Source organism: Bos javanicus, chromosome 3, assembly GCF_032452875.1.
Source record: "Bos javanicus breed banteng chromosome 3, ARS-OSU_banteng_1.0, whole genome shotgun sequence".
NCBI lineage: Eukaryota > Metazoa > Chordata > Mammalia > Artiodactyla > Bovidae > Bos > Bos javanicus.
The window spans coordinates 85,184,775-85,203,488 of NC_083870.1; the positions used below are offsets into that span (position 1 = coordinate 85,184,775).

General features: G+C 43.5%; 1 long non-coding RNA gene across 1 annotated transcript in view; it reads left to right on the forward strand.

Annotated features, from left to right (window-relative positions):
• Nucleotides 1-14,443, forward strand: part of LOC133244508 (uncharacterized) — a 164,641-nt gene extending 150,198 nt beyond the window's left edge. Inside the window, exon 3 of the long non-coding RNA XR_009735427.1 lies at nt 13,554-14,443. This is a non-coding gene — a long non-coding RNA (uncharacterized LOC133244508). The remainder of the gene's footprint in view (nt 1-13,553) is intronic.
• Nucleotides 14,444-18,714: the final 4,271 nt, after the last annotated feature.

Below are 18,714 nucleotides of genomic sequence, written 5' to 3' on the forward strand. Positions count from 1 at the left end.
GTTGTCTTTGCTTTCCATTAAATTATATTAGAATTCTTTGAACTCTGAAAGCAATATACCCTAGTTTTTAAATGGATATAGTCATTATTCAGTAGGCCAGAGTTCAACCTTTAACTTGTCACTGCAAAAGTCTTTAAGCTCTGGTGTTTCTTCAATTATTCATTTTCACTAAATTTTTAATAAAAGAAATGTAAATATAGAACTGGCTTGACCGAATTATAGTGCTTATGTTTTGTACCAATTATTACGTGTAGGTTTTAAATATTAAACAACAGGATTACAGAGAAGGACTTTATGAAATCAGATCTTACTAGAGGTTTCATCTGCCTTGAGTTCTTAGTATAGATTCTAGATCAAAGTCCTGTTTTCTCTTAGCAGCTCATACTTTTGTGTGTTTTGGAATACTTTCAAATATGACTCTTGGGTGAAAATAACCGTATCCTTAGACAATAGTTAGTTCACAACTAGCAGAATAAGAAACATTCCATAGGAAATGGAGACTAGTTCTTGACATGCAACCAGAACCAGCTGTGCACTTGAGGAGGCCACCTTCCACGTCACATGGGCCACACTAGTGATAGCGGTGGACCGTCCCTGTCGCCCATTGGTGACCATTGCCACCACTGCCAACAAACGACTTCCAAAACTAGATCTCCAGCCTAGAACTCTCTTCTTTCTTCCCACACCCACCTGCCCATCTCGTTGATTGGCTTTTCCACCATGATGTCACAGGTGCCTTGATAACATGCTCTGAAACAAACACGGTCTTTCTCCCAATATCTGTTCTTTCTTCTGTTAGGATGTAAATGGCATGACCATCCATCCACTATGCAGCTAAGCTCTATTACTGGTATTAGTTAGTGGTTTAAAACCTAGACTCAAGGGGAAAACTATTCATTCATGGGATGTGGGCCTTGGGTAAAAGACTTATCCTGTCTGTGTCATATTCATCTCATCCATTGCATAGAATAGGATAATAATTCTAACATTGTAGTTTTGATGTGATGATTAAACAAGATAATATTTTTGAGGGCTTAGAATAGGGCTTGGCACATAGTAAATGCTATGTAAATGTTTGTTAAGTAAATAAATCACACATCACATTCCCTGAAAGGCTGTTAACTTCACACATTCCTCTTCATCTCCATGGAGGCTGCCTTCATTGACTCTAACTCCTCTGGCATCATATAGTGATCCTTGAGCTCCTGCCCACAGGTCTGGGCTCCTCCTGGCTATAGTCCCTAGGGTAACCAGAGTGACATTTACTGAATGCAGAGCTAATCATTTTTCTCCCCTGTCTACAGCTCTGAGTGACTTTTGGTCATCTCACCCAGGCTGACTTGGCTCTGCATAGCCTGGCTCCTGCCTGCATCTCCAGGAGCCATTGCCCTTTCTCATCATCCAGGTTTCTAAACATTACCAACTAAGTCTGTTTCCTGAAGCCTGTCTTCATTCGTTCTGCTCCCTGTTGGGGGAAGAGCCCCTCAGCTTTAGTCACCTTTAGATCCAACTTAAGCATTTATTTTTCTCTGAAGACTCTCTGACCTTCCACCAGAAAGAATTCCTCCTCTTGCATTTCCCCTCTATAGATGATGATTATTGCATAGTGCATTTATTTGTTTGCACATCTATCTTCCCAACCATAATGTGAACTCCTCTCTGTCTTTCTCACATTTAATTTTAGTTGACATAAACACAATTTTATTCCAGTGTCTTTCACCATATCTGCCATAGGGTAAATGTTCAACCAACGTGCAATGGTTGAATAACCAATAAATGGAATGGCATCTTATTGACCATCTAACCAAAATCTTAATTTTCTAATGCCAGAATAGATCTCAAAGAAGTTAGTCACCTTGTTCTAGGTTACCAATCTGGGCAGTGTTAGGATCTAGACTAAAATAAACTTTTCAGTTTTTACCATTACCACATAGCCTCGGTGATTAAGGCCCTTTTGGATCAATTACACCGTTTAGAATTCTAAACTGAGGAAGCCAAGTTCTCTCTAACCCCGTTCTACTCACATATCCCCAGTTAGAGATACCTCTGTGGACCAGAATGTTAGGTGAATTCCCAAATCTCTCAGGACTTTTAGGGTAGGAGTAAGATTTGCCTACTCTCCAGGCACCACAAGTGACCTTTACTCTTCACCATTTTAGTTTGGGTTGGGGTTGTGTAGCTGACTCCTTTTGAAATTTAAATGTGGGAACTCTCATAGGAAGAATTATTTTGTCTTTGACAAAATGTGTGTGTGTGTGGTGTGGTGAGCAAGGGGTGACAGGTTACTGGAAAGACTGGTTCAGAGATGAGAACATGGGGCTGCTTGAATTTTGCCTTCCAGTTGAAAAGTCATCAGAAAAGTGTAAGGTCAACTCTGCATTCTGCCAAGTTTTGCCTTTAGTTCTACAGAATGAAATGAGGTAATGTACTTTATGAGCTGTGAAGAGCTGCAGAAATGTGAGGCATTTTTAGAAGTGTTGATTTATGGAAGAGAAAGGCATTTAGAAATGAGGTAGCCCTCCCACTTCCTTACTTCACAGAGAGGGGAAGTGACTCTCCCAAGGTCATTGCTAAGAAGGTAGAAGAGCTGGGCCTTGCTTCCTTTTTGGCTCATAGCTCACCCCTCTCCCCAGGCACTCTCTTCTTTCACCAACTAACACTTTGGTGGGTCACTCAAATTTTCTGTGCTTTTGCATTTCCCAATGCTGGGATATTATTTCTTTCATAGCTGCTTGGGATACCTCCTCATCCACTGAGATTCTGCCTCATCAGATACCCATCTAGTCTCCCAGTTCTGTACTCCGAAAGCCTGGTCACAATATAATCATCCAAGTCAGGGGAGTTTAAAAAAAAGCAGTTACCTTGGGGTCATATGACCTTTAAGCTTCTATCTGGCTCTGAGGTTCTTGATTCAATGGCAGAGCGCCCATCCCATCTCCAGTTCTGGGTCCTGATCCCACACAGTGAAGAAGGGTTTTTCCTGTGGACCTCCAGAAGAATGGTGTTTTAATCAAGATTGGAATGACAAAGTGAAGGCCCTTTGAAATGTGAAAAGTCATAAGTGTGGTTTATATATGCATCTGAGTATGGTTATATAACTTTTATCTCCCTCCTCTTTTCCAACCATTGACAATTCTGTGAAAACCAACTCAACACACATATATTGAGCATACCTTCTGTATCTCAGTCTCTAAGCTAGATACTGGGGCTACGGATTAAAAGATGAATAAAATTTGGACATTGTTCTCAATTTTCTCAGCTTAGTGGGGAAAGAGAGCCTCCTCACCTCTCTCAGGCAACTCTGAGCTGGTTTAGCGCCTCAATATGTCCTTGTCAAAATAGCCCTAACAAAATATATTCATTATTCCTGCATCTAAAAATGAATTCCCATGTCAACACACTTATTTAGAGGTCCTTGACTCATTGGAAAAGACTCTGATGCTGGGAGGGATTGGGGGCAGGAGGAGAAGGGGACGACAGAGGATGAGATGGCTGGATGGCATCATTGACTCGATGGACATGAGTTTGGGTGAACTCCGGGAGTTGGTGATGGACAGGGAGGCCTGGCGTGCTAGGATTCATGGGGTCGCAAAGAGTCGGACACGACTGAGCGACTGAACTGAACTGAACTTGTAGGACCGACAAGTTCAGAGTTCCAGAAAGAATAGATAGTGTACTCAAACTGAGTGATTATAGAAGAATTGAATCAAAGATTCATTTACAAAGGTGAGGGGGGGTCTGTTGTATGGAAACCACAAGATAATATAGGTCCTGGGGCTTGTAGCAACTGCCTGTTTTTATCCTGGTATGTGAGGGATAAAAGGAGGGGGCTGCTACCAGGATCTAGAGATATGGAAAATGGAGAGAGAGGGCCACTTGGCAGGAGTTGTGCCCTTCTGCCAAGGGTGTGGCAGCCCAAGATGACTGCAGAGGAGGGAGCATAAACTGACTCTTGTGTCTGATCTATGATGTTCTTTGTTGTGGGCCCTAGCTAGAACTCAGCAAGGGAGCTGTCTGTTAGAGTCCAAACAGGCCAGTCTCCCAGGACACGAAGCTGGTGACAAGGGGTCATGAGTGGTTCTGGGGGAACAAATTGGAGATGGATAGTTCATTATATTAGATAAGGCAAGTCTTCAGTCTTACAAAGACACACACTCAGGGGCTCTTCTCTGACCATACCCAGACATATTCTCCAATGTCTCCAAGTTGATGAAAACTTGTTGGTGTCAGATACCATTTGAAACGCATCATCCATTTTCTCATTTCACCTTCTTAATCATGCCTCAAAATAGATGAAGAGACAGAAAAAAATTGGGAGAAAAGTTGTCTGACTCCAAAATACATGCTGCATGCTGAGTTTCTAAGTAGTATGAGCACGTTGGTTTTGGACAGCATCTTTGGGAGACAAAGTCCCTTCTGTCTGGATACCCTTCCAACCCCACTCTCCTTGATCAGCCACGATTCTTCACTCGACCCAGGTTGGTTTTGTCTTCTAGGAAGCTTTTCTAGAAGTTCATCGCTGGCGGCGCATCCCTCTTTCGTGCTCCCTGTGTCCACTGACCTCACTTCCCAGGTGACACTGATTGTATTGAATTTAATCACTCTGATTGGTTTTCTTGTGAGACTGTTAGGTCTCTGGCATCAGGGCTCATTTCTTTTCATTTACATGTCTGTACAAAGCACAGTGTCAGCCGTGCACTAGGGCTCAGTAAATATTTCTTAACTAAGTGACTAAAGAATAAGGACTTTGTCTCTAACTAAAAAAGATCAGGTGCAGGGGAGCTAGGAAGATAAAGTACAGAATATTCTGAATTCCTCAATGTTACAGGAACATTCAAAACTCAGGAAACCTAGCAGGTTCTGTAACCAGATAGACCAAAGTGATGTTATGAAAATCCCACTATTTTCACCCATGAGAACACCACTCTATTGCAGTTAATGGAAATAAGTGTACCATTTAGTACTTTAAATCACAAAGCAGCATAGTTGCTTCCTATTTGTGGTGACCTTCTGGTGCCCTCATTGTTTCCTCACTGGGGATGCCTGTACCTGATCTTGTTGATTCAGCACAAGGGGGTGCATCATAAGGTGATTCAGCATAAGGTGAGCTTCGAGAGGTGGGAGAGCGGAGGAAGGAGGGATGCAGAGTCCTTTGAGGAGCCATGAAGGACCACCCATGCTCCCTCCATCCTCACGTGCATGCATCCATCCCAGCTCTCAGCACATTCATTGCAGGGTTTTTCATGCGTCCCCACTGGATTGTGAGCATCCTGATGGCTGGTATCACATTGAACTCATCTCTGGGTCCTCAGGCTCTGCATTGTGTGTTGGGGAAAGGAGATGTTCGGTGTGTATGCTGTGTAAATGACAAATGAGTGAGAAGATCAATGGTTAGAGGAAGGACTAGGTTCTTTCTAGCCTTTACTAAAGGTTCAGAAGAATGGCTGAAAGTGTGAGAGGGAGTTAAGACTCTGTGAAGAAGATAACTATTGAATTTGGGGGGAGCCCCCTAACAGGGAGCCATTTGCTCTTCTCCTGGCACCCTTCTCTTTCTCTCTGACAGCCCCCTTACTCCTTGGTGCTGACGTCTACCAGTGTCAGATTTGGCACCGTAAGCACCGCAACTACTTGGTTCATTGGACTCTCACTGCTTTGCACAGCTGTACACAGTTGTACATTCCACTTGTACATTTCATTCCAATCCCAAAGAAAGGCAATGCCAGAGAATGCTCAAACTACCGCACAATTGCACTCATCTCACACGCGAGTAAAGTAATGCTCAAAATTCTCCAAGCCAGGCTTCAGCAATACGTGAACTGTGAAATTCCTAATGTTCAAGCTGGTTTTAGAAAAGGCAGAGGAACCAGAGATCAAATTGCCAGCATCCGCTGGATCATCGAAAAAGCAAGAGAGTTCCAGAAAAATATCTATTTCTGCTTTATTGACTATGCCAAAGCCTTTGACTGTGTGGATCACAATAAACTGTGGAAAATTCTGAAAGAGATGGGAATACCAGACCACCTGACCTGCCTCTTGAGAAATCTGTATGCAGGTAAGGAAGCAACAGTTAGAACTGGACATGGAACAACAGACTGGTTCCAAATAGGAAAAGGAGTATGTCAACGCTGTATATTGTCACCCTGCTTATTTAACTTATATGCAGAGTACATCATGAGAAACGCTGGGCTGGAAGAAGCACAAGCTGAAATCAAGATTTCCGGGAGAAATATCAATAACCTCAGATATGCAGATGACACCACCCTTATGGCAGAAAGTGAAGAGGATCTCAAAAGCCTCTTGATGAAAGTGAAAGAGGACAGTGAAAAAGTTGGCTTAAAACTCAACATTCAGAAAACGAAGATCATGTCTTCTGGTCCCATCACTTCATGGGAAATAGATGGGGAAACAGTGGAAACAGTGTCAGACTTTATTTTTTTGGGCTCCAAAATCACTGCAGATGGTGACTGCAGTCATGAAATTAAAAGACGCTTACTCCTTGGAAGGAAAGTTATGACCAACCTAGATAGCATATTCAAAAGCAGAGACATTACTTTGCCAACAAAGGTCCATCTAGTCAAGGCTATGGTTTTTCCTGTGGTCGTGTATGGATGTGAGAGTTGGACTGTGAAGAAGGCTGAGCGCCGAAGAATTGATGCTTCTGAACTGTGGTGTTGGAGAAGATTCTTGAGAGTCCCTTGGACTGCAAGGAGATCCAACCAGTCCATTCTGAAGGAGATCAGCCTTGGGATTTCTTTGGAAGGACTGATGCTAAAGCTGAAACTCCAGTACTTTGGCCACCTCATGTGAAGTGTTGACTCCTTGGAAAAGACTCTGATGCTGGGAGGGATTGGGGGCAGGAGGAGAAGGGGACAACAGAGGATGAGATGGCTGGATGGCATCACTGACTCGATGGATGTGAGTCTGGGTGAACTCCGGGAGTTGGTGATGGACAGGGAGGCCTGGTGTGCTGCGATTCATGGGGTCGCAAAGAGTTGGACACGACTGAGCGACTGAACTGAACTGAACTGACACAGTTGTAGCTCAACAAATATTTTTTAAAAATAAAGTTAAAACCTCCCTCTTGGGGCCTTCATTCCTCCTTTCTGTGAGAGGAGTCCATCCTACCTTCCCTGTCTCCATCTGCAATACTGAGTGGACACCCCGAATGACCTTGACCAGTGGATCTTCTAATGCAAAATAGGAAGAAAACTAAGCTCTGATGGCATTACACTTTCCATTTTACAGACAAAGAAAATGAGGCCTAAAAGCGAAAAATAGTCACCCCAAGTCATAAGTAGCAGACAGCATTAGAAAATAAATCTGCTTTGTTTGCCATCATATGTTATAACACCCAAGTTCAGTTTTGATTTAGTGGCTTTCAACCTTGTTTTTTTTATTAAATGAGGGAGCTCTTTTTTCAAAGAAAATCTTATCTAAAGCTCAGTATGTTAAACAGGTAAGATCAGTGCTGCTTTGGTTAGAGGAGCAACAGAGACTCATCCAAAACTCAAACACAAATGGCTCCTAGGGAGCTTGCAAGAGCACAGTTGGAAAACCACTGATGTAACAGGATGCATGAATCTTTATTCAGAGCATTCTGGTGTGGGCAAAAGGAAAGGTCGATTGAGACTGGGTTATTCTGCATAGTTTCTTGGGAGCCTATGTAATCACAGTGGCAGATATGAAATAGCTATGCCCAATAGAGGGGAATCAAGCCAACAAGGACCTGTTGTGTTGCACAGGGAACTCTGCTCAATGTTATTTGCAGTCTGGATGGGAGAGGAGTCTGGGGGAGAACAGATACATGTATATGTGTGGCTGAGTCCCTTTGCTGTCCACCTGAAACTATCACATTTGTCATGGCTTATGAAAGTGAAAAGTGAAAGTGTTAATTGCTCAGTTATGTCCGATTCTTTTCAACCTCATGGATTGTAGACTACCAGGCTCCTCTGTCCATGGAGTTCTCCAGGCAAGAATACTGGAGTGGATAGCCTTTCCTTTCTCCAGGGGATCTCCCTGACCCAAGGATTGAAGCCAGGTCTCCTGTGTTGCAGGTGGATTCTATACTGTCTGAGCCACTGAGAAGCCCTTTGCTAACTGCTTATACTGCAATAGAAAATTCAGGATGGGGAACACATGTATACCTGTGGTGGATTCATTTTGATATTTGGCAAAACTAATACAATTATGTAAAGTTTAAAAATAAAATAAAATTAATTAAAAAAAAAACAAAACAAACAAACAAAAAAAACCAAAAAAAAAAGTTCTTTAAAAATAAATAAAATAAAAGATTATTTAAGTAATTAAACCCCCCTCCAAAGGTGATGGGGAGGCAGGACAACTTGGAACAGAGGTTCCAGGTTCAAGGCTCAGAACTATGAGTTACTAAGGGCAAAAGTTCTCTTTTTTTCCTCCAATTCATTCTTGATTTCTTCAAGAAGATATAAGTGAAACTTCGTAATATCAGTGGTGAAAAGCTATTCATCTTCTAATGCTGATTAATTCAGGAAATAAAAAATGTTTAAGTGCCACTTATTTTAAAAAATCCAAAGTGAAAATAACTTTATTGAGTTCTACAGAAAAATTATATTCTTATAGCCTATATTGCCTCCTTTATTAAATAGGAGACTTTCAATGAGAAACTTGAAAGCTCTTTAAACCACTAAAATTAAATCTTAGCATACTTGAGAAATGGCAATATAGAGACAAGTTCGTAATATTCCATCCTGAAGTTGTAATTTAGCATTCACATTTGTTCATATGCATTATCTCTATTCATTATCGAAAAATCCTGCAATGGTGGTATAATGGATAGGAAGACTTGGAGAGATAAAGTGATTTTCTCTAAGTCATCTAGCAAGTTTACCACAGAGCCAGGACTCAGAGTAGTTAATTCCAGTTAATGCAATGTTTACTAACTTTATTAATGAAGGCAGATATAACATGTGTAATAAGTAAACCTCCAAAATTTAATGCTTAACACTATATAAGTGTTTTTTCCCCCTAATCTGAGAGCCCATCATGTGTGCTTGCGGTTAGTGGGTCTCTTTAAGCCGTGATTCAGGGAGCCAGGCTCCTTCCATCTGTGGTTCTACAATTTTAAACACATGGCCTCCCAGTTACCTGGGGGGCCATCTCAGTTCCATTCAGCTGAAAGGGGAGAAGCACACAGAGGATTGCATGAGAACATTTTAATGGAGCAGGTCTGGAAATGACACACCATTTTCCAGTAGTTATAAGTCAATCACATGACCATTGCTAACCACAAGTAATGTGGGAAATACACCCTGACTGTGTGTCTAGTAAGGAAAGGAGCATGATGATCTGCCACACTGTTACTGTGAGAACTTTAAGGACTAGTGATGGGGGATCTTATCCACCTCTCAGGCTTGCATATAAATTGTTCTTGCATGTAAATAATGTGTCGAAAGGGCTTCCCTGGTGGCTCAGCAGTAAAGGATCTGCCTGAAGTACAGGAGATGAGGGATTGATCCCTAGGTCAGGGAGAGATCCCCTGGAGGAAGAGACAGCAACCCACTCCAGTATTCTTGCCAGAAAAAGTCCCACGGACAGAGGAGCCTGGTGGGCTATGGTCCATGGGGTCTCAGTTGGACATGACTGAAACAGCTGATCACGCAGGCACCCTATGTGTTGCAAATCTTCCCATTGTCAAAATCTCTCTCTGCCTTTGTTGAGGGGTCTTATTTCTGTTGGTGAGATAGAGTGTAAAATCCTAAGTCCTCTCCCTTCTTCTGGTGGTACTCCCCTCTTTTCACAGGGATCTAGTTGGGGTTGCCATACCATTGAACATAACGCTTTTCCTGTAGACACAGTTGTTTGGTAAAGGGGTAGGCACCACCCCACTCTCAACCAAGCAGAATTCTCCATATACGCCTTCCCCTGGAACTTTTTTCAAGTTATAAACTTACTTCTCTGGAGGTAGGACCTGTTGGTGGCTGTGTTTTTCACCTTGCAGCAGAAGGCAGTCTGCAGTGATTTACAAGGAAACTAACAGTGCAAAACCAGGGAGGTACAGAAAAGAGAGGAGACACTTCCTTCTGGTTCATATCCCTGAGTCCAGCTGCCCCACGGCCCAGCTACAAGCACACGTTCCTGCCATTTGGTCCAACACTTCCATCCATGTGAAATAACCCCATTATCCTTCCAATAAATTCTCCCTTTGCTGACCTAGTATGAGTTGGGCATATATCTAAGCAGTCCCTAGAGGCCTGATCACTGGGCAGGTGATTTTCCAGCACGGCTGTTTTCCAGAGAGGCTTTTTCACTCTAGTGGGCAGCAGTGAGCTCATTCCCCTTCCTGCAGGCCTTTCAGCCTCAGCAGGGAAAGCCATTGTCTCTCCCACGGCCTCTCAGGATGATGCGTGCCTGACAATCCTAAGAAAGTGTTCTGTGCAATTGCCTGGGAGGTTTCCTTTTCTTTTTCATCTGCTTTGTACAACTGTAATGGACAAGTTTCCAAGTAGACTGAAGATCTGTGGAAGCTAGGTGGGCTGAGGGCGGAAAAAAAGAGTGATTTCTGAAGTGTCTCTTCTTACAGAGCAGCTCCCCCATCCTTTTCTCTTTTATGCCTCTAAGGGGATAAATGACTCCATCACATATGAGCTTGGTAGTCTAGTGACCTTTAGGATTTCTGTCTTCTCATTTGTGGAATTAGTGATTAGCAAGTATTACCTTGTATGAATATATTCGAAATACTCAGCACAGGGACAGGAACTTGCAATGTGCCAGTTTCTTCCTCTCATCGCACATACCTATCTCTACACTCAGGGTTCTGAGCAGTGGAGAGAGCGTAAGACAAGAGGGTTACAGTGGTTTTGCCTAAATTCTCTCGTGAACCACCTCTTATCCCCCTAACCCACTCCCCTTGGCCCTCCTTTCCTTCCTCCCTCCACAACGCCTCTTTTTCTCCTGTCCTCTCCTTGCAGTGTCCTTGTTTTCTCCCTGGAGCTCCTTCCCCGTCTCCCCCGCGACCCCCTCCTCCCACCCACCCGCCCCAGCTGCTGGTGTGGCTGGCTGTTCTGAAGCTATTGATTTTGCTCTAGAAAAGATTGCTCAATTCATTTTCCCCACTGCGGCCCAGTGCCAGACCTCAGGGTAGGGCCCACAATGACCGAGTGGATTATGCACACTGCTTCCCCTGAAGGGCAGCAACCACATTCTCTCTCCATGCCCAGGCCAGATAAGACAGTGAAGGTGAATGTGATTCATAAACTACAAAGAGCCAAACAGAGCAGTGGACCCTGACCTCTGCATCTCCATATTTGCAAGGTTAGCAAGGGACTGGCACCCAGTCGCTGTTGATAATGTTGGTTGAAATTAAATGAATCTTTTAGCTTCATAGCATTCAAAAGTGAAAAGAGTCTCTCCATTGACTTCTGATTGCCTGCAGCAGTGATTTGCAGCCCTGGAGGCACACTGGAATCACCTGCTAAGCTGCTAAGTCACTTCAGCCGTGTCCGACTCTGTGCGACCTGATAGAAGGCAGCCCACCAGGCTCTGCCGTCCCTGGGATTCTCCAGGCCAGAACACTGGAGTGGGTTGCCATTTCCTTCTCCCATGCATGAAAGTGAAAAGTGAAAGTGAAATCGCTCAGTCGTGTCCAACTCTTTGCGACCCCATGGACTGCAGCCTACCAGGCTCCTCCATCCATGGGATTTTCCAGGCAAGAGCACTGGAGTGGGGTGCCATTGCCTTCTCCAGGAATCACCTGGGGAGATGTTAAAAACACTCATGACCATGTCTTACTCAAGACCAATTAACTGAGAATTGCCCCGTGCATTGGCAGCTTGTCAGAGCTGGACTGGTGACTCTGACAGGCACCCGTGTGGGCCTCCAGGATGAGACTAGTTTCCCTGGCCTGGCACTCCAGGCCTTTCGTGCCTCAGCACCTGACAGTCTCCAGCCTCACCTCCTCTCACTGTGTTCTAGGCACTCAAGGTCCCAGCTCCTTGATTTTCTCACTCTTCACTTTGGACATCAATGTGCATTTGCCCACGCTCTTTCCCCTTTCAAGACATGCCTCTCAGGACATCCCTTCCCTTGCCTCTCTTCCTTGCAATTTCCTCCTCATCTTTTAAGACCAAGATCAAACACCATCTCAGCTGAGTAGAGTTTTCCAGCCTTTTCCAGACTCCGGTACTCCAGACTGTCACTCTGCATTGTGTTCTCTCTTCTGATTGGGTTTTGCCTGATACCTCCAATTTCTGTCCTGTTGCCCTGGATTTAGTTTCTTTCACTATAGCCCCTCCTGCCTGATAGTCCAGGCAGATCTGATTTGTCACTTGGCTTTGTACTCCAGCTTCAGTCCCTGGACATGGCTCATTGGGAATCTTCTTCAGCTCTAAGCTTTGAAGTCCACTAGCTGCCCTCCTGTCCCCTCATCCCTTCTCTGCTTCCAAAACTCCTGCCTGGATGCAGTGGCTGGAACCCTACAGCTCTGGGAGAGGTATTTGAATACAAAGTGTGCTGGGTAACAGTGGTCCAGATTTATTGAGTGTTTATCACACGCCCTGTTACAGTGCTTCACTGCAGTATTTCACATAACCTTATACCAATGAATCACTGGGCCTTAAAGACCTTAAATGAACTGTCCAAAAGCAAACAGGCAGCTGGATTTCCCCGAGGCTAAGTCTCCCAAGTCCACAAGCTTCATGCCTGTGTGATACTTTAATGCTGCTTCTTTTGTGCACTTGATTTTTAACTCTGCTCCTACGCTCTCAGTGCTGTATTGTAATTTATTGGTTTGTATGTCTTGTCTACCCCACTAAACTATGACCTTCTCAAGGTGAGAGATTGAGTTGTTCAGGTCTATATTCTTAGCACTTAGCAAATTGCCTGGCATGGGACAGAGGCTCGGAAAATGCTTGTGGCCTGAATAAATAAATGGCCTTTATAGCCCAAAGGGAGACCGGTAGGGAAAAGGAGACAGAGCCATCTAGATCACGGTCTGAAAAAGCCCATTCTCCTATGGCCCTGATTAGGGAGATCTGTGCCAGCCAGGGAAGGCAGATGGGTGGACGAGTAGGGGCAACAAGCCCCAGGGCGCATTTCCCTGGTTTCCTTGAAATCCGGCGTCTGCCCTGTCCTGTCACCCAGCAGCCAGAGAACATTTGTTCCCCAAAGGGCCGGCACTGTGCCAGCAGCAGGTGGTGGCCCGTCCACTGGGAGGGAGGGAGGCAGCCGGCGGGAGCACTGATGTGTGCTGGAGACAAGATGCTGTGAGTCTGCTGCGGCACGCTGGTGACAGCAGCTGGGCCAGGGCTGCGAGTCACCATTCTGTAACCATTAAAAACCAGTTGCTGTCCCTCTCATAATAATAAATTAAAACATCACTCCATATTGTGCTATTTTCAGGGAGCAAAAAGAAAAAAAAAACCCAAAAGACAGAAAAAAAAAGGAAGAAAAGAATAGGAAACAACAATGTTGGACAATATGTTATCAGTCGGGTTGTCTATAAAACTGATAGATTTCTAGGTTATTACAGAAAAGCTTCATGGCTGCTTTTAAGATGCATTTTTTTCATTTCTTTACAGAAAAAAGAAACGACAACCTATAAGCAACCAATAGCATATACATTTGGAAATAAGAAGATGAGGAGAACAGAGGCAACATATTTCTGTCTGCTTATTTGGTTGCTCAAAGAACTTAAGTGTTATTATGAAGCCGAGTAATCAGTATCCTTCTTCACAGCTGTATGAAAACATGCAGGTTTGATATCAGCCGGACCTGAATAGAAGCCTGTGATGTTGACCTTGATAGACCCTGTGTATTGGCCTTCTGCAGGCTACTTTTTACTTTTATGACCAGATACAGTGACCTGGAGCAGCACTTCCCTCTGTAATGGGCAATCCAGTGCCCTCAAGAAGATTGAAGAGGATTCATGACACTCACCCAATGATCTCTTGGAGCCTCTTGCTGTGAATTTCGGCTTCTTGATCGACCAGCTCACATTTTTGTCTCTTGTGGCTGTCCTGCTGCCTCTCTCCCATCTGTCTCATTCATTGATGGGAGTTTTCTCCTTCATTCTAGAAAGCATCACTGACACAAGGAAGTTATATGCAACAGACTTTTACTAAAAATTTAAGGATGGCTCCAGGGATTAGAGCACAGAGCAGGAACCAACCCAAAATGCAAAACTAGATTACTAGACATCTTGGAAACTGCCAGCCCTCCTTCCTGCAGGGAAAGCCTCACTTGCTCTGTTTATGTTCAGGTCCTGCTTGTAGACTTGTCTCATTAGACCACAGCTACAAAATTTCTATTCCTAATCATATCCTTTTTTATTTTTGTAAATTATTACCCACCCAGAACAATATAAGAGGCCTCGTTGTGTAAAAGGCTTGTTTTTGTTTTTTGTTTTTTTTTTTAAAACAGTGCACAGTCTCTAAATTTTATTCTCAAATAAATGATTGTTGTTTAGTCACTAAGTTGTGTCTGACTCTTTTGTGACCCCATGGACAATAATCTGCCAGGCTTCTCTGTCCTGGAATTTTCCAGGTAGGAGTACTGGACAAGGTTGCCATTTCCTTTTCCAGGGGATCTTCCCAATCCAGGGATCGAACCCATGTCTGCTGCCTTGACAAGTGGATTCTATACCACTGAGCCACTGGGGAAATCCCAAGAAATAGGAATCTAGCTTTTATCATACTAAGAGAGAAAGTCTAATTGGTTAAGTTTGATATCAATTCTTACTATAAAATATTGATACTACTCTTACTATTAAAACTACCATGACTGTAAATGGAAAAAATTGAGAAGTTTTTTGCCACTTTAGCTTTGAGGCTCTGAGCTCATGCTCTGAGCCCTGATCCAAGCAGTCTGAGGAGGGTAGCAGGGTAGCACTGTGGCTATCATTGAAATGTCATGCACGATGTGCTTGGAGTGATTTCCTTAAAAGGGGCCCTGAGGATGGCAGATATTTAAATCTTCAGCCTGTTCTCAGTAGGGTAAACCTGGGCCTTTGAGTGAAGTGGTGGACTGACATCCTGGCTGTGGGCTTAATCGTTGGTTTAAGAAATGGAAGGAGGAGCATTACTTAGTGTCTAAAAAGGCCTATTTCACATTTTAAATCATGCCAAACATAGATTATTTATGAGATTATTTGTGAGGTCTTGTTCTTGATGGATCAAAATAAGTTATCCGAGGCAATGGCAGTAGACTGTGGGGTTTTGCCTTATCTCTACAGAGACTTGCAGAATACATCCCATGGAGAAGGAAATGGCAAGCCACTCCAGTATTCTTGCCTGGAGAATTTCATGGACAGAGGAGCCTGGTGGGCTACAGTCCATGGGGTCGCAAAGAGTTGGACATTCCTGAACAACTAACACTTTCTGGCACATACTGGGCACTCTTATTTGCTAACTCAGTAATGCAGCAAATGGGGTTATTCCACCAAAGAATAACCCTGACATAGGTTATTGCTGCACCCTGGAATGCCTCCTGTGAATATCTCTGTCAGGGACACACACACACATAGACATACATACACATCTTTCTAGCTTAACTTGGTTGATTTTTATGCGCCTAGTTCCTTGTTACCTATGTCATAATAAATTGTTAAATTTACCCCTTGCATCCTCTGCTCTCATCACATTTGCAATGGTATTGTTTAAATACATGTGTTCATGATTAGTTGTTGAAGCTCTTGATTTTTCTTCATACTTTTGGCTTCCCAAGGGAGGCCACATCTGTGTTGTAACTGCTTTCTTTTCAGTGCATGACCCAAAGCCTGGGACCAAGTAGGCACTTCTGGCAGAAACAAAGTAGCTTTCACTGAACTTGTTTCCTCTTATTCATGGGCATGAGCCAGCCAACACTTCCTCATCTCACTTGCTGATAAGAATGGCAATCTGATGGAGTTCCGGCCAATGGAATGAGAGAAGTGTGTACCCCTTCCTAGGCTTGCCTTTTAAGACCCCTGTGTGAGACCGTCCATGCTTTTTCCTCTGACCACTGGCTTATGGGAAACAAGGGAAGTGATTTGGGAAGCTGCATGTGGAGGTTGGTGGGGGCCACAGAGGGCAGGAAATACCTGAGATTTGGGGGCTTTTCTCCTACAGTAACAGCCTGGCCTGCACTAATCAGTCAATTTTCAAAACTTGCCTAGTTCACAAAACCAACAATTTGTAAAGCTGCTATTTAATCTTTTCTATTTTCATCAGTGTTCTACTGAACCCAGTTTGTAATCACTCCATATGGTTTTCTGCTTGATGCTACTGATGGCCCTCTAGGAGAATCACCTGCCACAACTGTATTCTTAAAAGCTGAAGAAGGAAGCATTGATTTCCAGTTCTGTGGCCACCTTGGTGGCAGGGCTAGGTTGTCATGGTACTCCACCTGTTTCCAGCCTCTCATGTTAACGCGACAGCTCCTGTTTTGTGGCTTCCTTGTTGCTGTGGAGATAGGGAACAACACAGAGCTCTGAGCTTCTGAGTGATGCTTATGTGCTGGCTCGCTGTGGCTCAGCTCCCCCAGTGGGCTCCTTCCACTGTCCAGTGACTCACAACCCAGCTACTGCTGGGAGCTGGCTTCCTTGAGGTTGCCAAGGGGCTGGGTAATGCAAGTTGTACTTCTGAGATAGTTGCCCCTGTGAGATGAACTGCACCAGTGGGATCATTCTCTCTTTTCCTCCGTATCTGGCTTGCATGGAGAGGAAATACTTCCATAGGATCTCTCCAAAGACCAGGGACGGGGTTGGGAACAGTAATGCCTTCCTCACACTTGACTTTCTTTCTTCCCATCCCCACTTCCCTTTTCCCCTCTTCTGCTTCCTCAAGACAGTACTTTCTAATAAACCTTTCTAAGAAAGCTTTTATCTGGATCTGAGACTTAAGGAATCCAGACTAAGATAAAAAGCCTCATGTAGGCTAAGAGTATGCAAGCCTACCTATATTGGGATATTTGAGCTGCCTGAAAAAAATGAATATAATTATCAGAATACTGGGGTGAAAATGTTTAATATATTTATTTTTTCAAATTATGAGAGTAATATATTTTTATAGAAAATTCAGAAGATAGACTATTAAAATGGATTCATTTTCTCTCTCTCCAACCTTTCCTCACTCACTCACAAATTCAAGCACTCATTCCTCTTATTAATGAAGGAAAAGTTTGAGAAATTCATTCCTAAAGAGGCATTATATAATTTCTTCATTACCTTTTTCAGGGAGAAGCTCAATCTGTTTAGAAATACTAACCTCTAGAACTGGAACTGAATCTGTCAGGTAGAGAACGAGAGTAAAGGATTTCTTGAATCATGAGAATAGAACATAGGAATACAGATGTGGGGGACATGGAGTGATTTGTTTGGAGCATAGAGAGGTACCCAATGGAGAAGGTGAGATTATTGGGCAGATGCAAAGATGGGCAAGAACTATGCCATTAAGGACTAGGGAAGCAGTGTTGGCACCCAGTGTCTTGGACTGGGAAGATGCTGACCACTGGTGCAGAACTAGCCCTCCAAAAGTCTGTCTCCAGACTTGTTATCTTCAATCCATTTTATATGACGTGCTGCCCTAGTCATCTCTCTAAATCTCAGAGGTGAGCATATGATTCCCCAGATAGAGCTCTCCATGTCTCTCCATTTCCACAGGACAATAAAGGACAGAAATGGTATAGACCTAAAAGAAGCAGAAGATATTAAGAAGAGGAGGCAAGAATACACAGAACTGTACAAAAAATATCTTCATGACCCAGAAAATCACGATGCTGTGATCACTCACCTAGAGCCAACATTCTGGAATGTAAAGTCAAGTGGGCCTTAGGAAGTATCACTATGAACAAAGCTAGTGGAGGAGATGGAATTCCAGTTGAACTATTTCAAATCCTGAAAGATGATGCTGTGAAAGTGCTGCATTCATATGCCAGCAAATTTGGAAAACTCAGTAGTAGCCACAGGACTGGAAAAGGTCAGTTATCATTCCAATCCCAAAGAAAGGCAATGCCAGAGAATGCTCAAACTACCGCGCAATTGCACTCATCTCACACACTAGTAAAGTCATGCTCAAAATTCTCCAAGCCAGGCTTCAACAATACATCAACTGTGAACTTCCAAATGTTCAAGCTGGTTTTAGAAAAGGCAGAGGAACCAGAGATCAAATTGCCAACATCTGCTGAATCATCGAAAAAGCAAGAGAGTTCCAGAAAAACATTTCTGCTTTATTGACGATGCCAAAGCCTTTGACTGTGTGGATCACAATAAACTGTGGAAAATTCTGAAAGAGATGGGAATATCAGACCACCTGAGCTGCCTCTTGAGAAATCTGTATGCAGGTCAGGAAGCAACAGTTAGAACTGGACATGGAACAACAGACTGGTTCCAAATAGGAAAAGAAGTAAGTCAAGGCTGTATATTGTCACCCTGCTTATTTAACTTATATGCAGAGTACATCATGAGAAATGCTGGGCTAGATGAAGCACAAGCTGGAATCAAGATTGCCAGGAGAAATATCAATAACCTCAGATATGCAGATGACACCACCCTTATGGCAGAATATGAGGAAGAACTAAAGAGCCTCTTGATGAAAGTGAAAGAGGAGAGTGAAAAAATTGGCTTAAAGCTCAACATTCAGAAAACTAAGATCATGGCATCCAGTCCCATCACTTCATGGCAAACAGATGGGGAAATGGTAGAAACAGTGGCTGTCTTTATTTTTCTGGGCTCCAAAATCACTGCAGATGGTGATTGTAGCCATG